At 34.7% G+C, this 3,782-nt stretch overlaps 1 long non-coding RNA gene across 1 annotated transcript; it reads right to left on the reverse strand.

The window, feature by feature from the left end:
- Positions 1-2,909: 2,909 nt before the first annotated feature.
- On the reverse strand, positions 2,910-3,444 carry LOC141598291 (uncharacterized). The gene is made up of 3 exons (XR_012523399.1): positions 3,316-3,444; positions 3,150-3,212; positions 2,910-3,036 (listed from the first exon to the last, which is right to left on the reverse strand). It is a non-coding gene; the product is annotated as an uncharacterized LOC141598291 (long non-coding RNA).
- Positions 3,445-3,782: the final 338 nt, after the last annotated feature.

Below are 3,782 nucleotides of genomic sequence, written 5' to 3' on the forward strand. Positions count from 1 at the left end.
ATTCATAGGCTTGGCATTTCATCAAACATAACATGTGCATAGGTTGACATCACAACAAGCAAGCAATTTAATTATGAAAACATATTAGATTAAGCATGATTAATCCCATGTTGGTTTCTCCTAATTACCCACTAATCCTTGTCAAAGAACTACTCACTCATTATCGTGGGAAACATGTCATTAATGGTGTCAATCATCACAACAAGTATAAACATGATAATAGAATGAAGAAATGAACAATAAAGAGTAAAGAGTAAAGGAATTATACCAACTTAGGAAGGATCCAAATATAAAGCAAAGAATAAAAGAAGAAAACTTGATTGATTGATGAAGAGTTGTCAATTCTCCAATAATAACCAAATAATCTTCAATTACCCAATAATAAACTTGAATAATAAGCTTGAACAATAATTAAGGACAGATTAATGTGTAATTTCTGGAAAGATTAAAGAGTAATCTAGTCTAATCTACTCCTAATCTAATCTAAGGAAGGATTGATTTAATCTAATGAAAACTTGATTGTTTGATTATTACAAATGGGGTATATATAGTAGAGCATCATTAGGTTAAGCAAGGGTAAAATAGTAATTTAACAATGCTAATTGTTGGGTAGGGAATCGCCGGTCTCAAGAGAGACTCCGGTCTCATTTTCGCCGGTCTTTGAAAAATATGCGCATCCTTCATAGAACAAGAAGAACACGAAAGTTGCTGTAAGGGAATCCGAGCGGATTGGTCTCGGGACGCTCGGATTCTGGGCTGTGTATTTATCTTTTCTTTCTGTCTAACAATCCGAGCGTCTTGTGGGGAAGACGAGCGGATTGGGTCTCAGGAATCCGAGCGTCTTGAGGGGAAGACGAGCGGATTGGGTCTCAAGAATCCGAGCGTCTTGAGTCTCGGGACGGGCGGATTGGCGGACAGCTTCTTTATTTGAGCTCGGATTGTAAAACGGACGTTATTTTCTCATCCGGACTCCTATTAGAGTGATTCAAAAGCCTAGATCACTTGTTTTTTCGACGCCGTTCCATCTAGCATACTTTCAGAGCCAAAGGAGAAATTCTTGGTTTCGGTTTCGAGCAATTTATTCTTGTAATGCCTTCCCTCTCGTCATTCTTACTTTTAACCTTATGATCCTTCTATATACTCTTTATTCCTACATCCTTGGTCACCATTCTTGCCTCCTCTTCATACTAGTCCATCAAATATCATCAATAAGCTTCCAAATATGCACGAAAGACGGGAATTTCCGCCTTATTATTTCCTTTCCTACAAAACATGCACAATGCAATAGGAAAACGAAATAGGAAGGAATTGACGGATAAAATGGTCATGAAATGCTATAATAGTATGCAAAATAGGCTCAATTAGGGGACTAAATGTGCGCAAATAGTGTTCACATCACACTAGTTTTTAATAAAATGACATACGAAAAGCTATATGGGCAGGACCAGTGAGTACGATTCACATGTATCTATTCATGGTTCTAAAAGTTATTGTCAAGTGTCAAGCAAGGGAAGACTAGAAATAAGTCGACATTTGTATTTAAGAGAACTAAAAATAGACAAATGATAAATACTAGTCAATTATTACCTAGAGCGTTGCACTTATAGGATTGATTTCCTAAGACACTATGGTCTTCACGTAAGGTAATAATTATCTGATAAATACACCAAACATGAAAGGATTAGCTCAATTAAACACATAAGGAGGAAAACTAGTGTTTCAATAGTAGATAATTGCCTCCTATGAAGTCAAAGAATATTCGTTCTAAGGTAAGACTGAGGAATAGTTAAAGCTGATGGACGTTGTTGTAGTAAGCATCAGACCACATAAAATAAAAAGCCATCAAAAATAGACATACACAAGTACTCGTAATTCCAATACTCATTTTTAAAAATACAGCCGAACCATGGCCTTGTTCCTAATACGTTCAATGCAGGTCCACTAATAACAGAATTGATGAGCATTTTAATAAATATTGAAAGACATAGGAACTGGTCAAGTTTGAACCGATAAAGGGAAAATTTTCACATTATGCCTTTGTGCACTGGGATACTTTTCCCAATTCATTCTAAGTGTTTTATCAAAAACATGTCTCAGGGGAATATGCAACAGCTCACTTAAAGGTGAAAACATATTACAGAATTCACACTCAAAATCACATGATAAAGCTTCATAAATATAGCCTCAACAATGATCAACAATATCAACAATTGTTCGATATAATTAAGCTTAGCCAGCAACAAAATTTATTATCAAAAATGCATTTCACAATATCAACCAAAAAAAACCACCGATTCGCATTAATTCATATTATCACCAGATTGAATTCCATCACATAGTACTCTGTATCACTTAAATTGAATAAACTATTGTAGCTACTTCGATTAATCCCTCTTTTAGACAGTATGTTACAAGTACAAATTAATGGTCAATATAGTTTCCGTCTTTTATCTTTCATCGGCTCCTTCTTTCTTATTGTCAAATTATGAAGTTTTGTTATGGACATAACGGGGAAGTGGCAAATAAGCCCCATATGTTTGACACTAGGTGCATATTAGCCCCATCTCTTTCTCTTAGTGCAAATAAACCCCACTAGTTAAATTCCTAGTCATCTTTCCGGTGTCACGTCATTTTTTTCCGGCGAGCAAATCACTTCAATATATTCAACAGAGCTTAATTTCACATCAAATATAACTAGTGGAGTTTATTTGCACTAAAATAAAGGCATGGGGCTAATGTGCACATAGTGTCAAATGTATGGGGCTTATTTGCCACTTCCCCGAGGGACCGATAATGACAATTGATTTGAATTGCTAAAGTCAAATAACCCGTGCATACAACTACAAGATATTGTAACCACATTCCGCAATTCAATGATATGAAAAGAAAACCTTAAAGATAAAATCAACAGTATCAATGATAACGGATATAAAATAAGAAGAAACCTTGTCGAAATACTTGACATGAACTGATGAACCACATAACATATATTCGATTGCTGCTCAATGTGCATAAACGCTTTGCAAATCGGCATTCCTGAATTACAATAAAAAAAAACCACATCAAAAATTGAATAAATCAATAAACCCTAGAAAATCAATCAACAAGAATTAAACAATCGATCGCTGATTCTAGTTTTTTGTACTTACAAGGGTGCGTAGCACAACCACGCTTAGCAAACTATATAATGAACTCAAAATAGCAATAATAACCTGCAATTTTTCATAGAAACAAATTAATTAATTTCTCCATTTATAAGCGCAATTCGGACTGTAACACGATAAATCCCAAAAATTTGGATAAGGTGTGCAAAACCTAGAAATTTCGATCAAAATAGAAAGGCTGAAGGTGGTGAAGCGACCGACAATGAAAGGCGGTAGAAGGCAGTTGTCGATGGAAGGAGATAGAGGAAGTAAAAGGGGGAGTGGTCGACTGGTGAGTTTAAGTTTTATTATTATTATTTTTCAATTTATTTATGTTAGACGAGATTTTGCCAGTTACTTGTTACTTGTTAGGATAGATGTGGTATTTGAGTTTCCAATTATTATTTTTTTACCTTTTTTTTTAAAAAAAAAAAGATAGAGAATTGTTAATGCAAAAGGTGTTCTCTATTCTTATTTTTACACAACGCTTATATAAGATAAGCGTTCTCTTTATTTCTGGAGAACGGTTATATAACTTGACCGTTTTCTATTATGCGTTACTTATTCCATTTTTTGTAGTAGTGTATCATGGCTCCCCTAATCCTAGCAATAAAGAACTTAGCTACTCATAACGATAAG

Source organism: Silene latifolia, chromosome 9 (genome assembly GCF_048544455.1).
Source record: "Silene latifolia isolate original U9 population chromosome 9, ASM4854445v1, whole genome shotgun sequence".
In the NCBI taxonomy this organism is placed as follows: Eukaryota; Viridiplantae; Streptophyta; class Magnoliopsida; order Caryophyllales; family Caryophyllaceae; genus Silene; species Silene latifolia.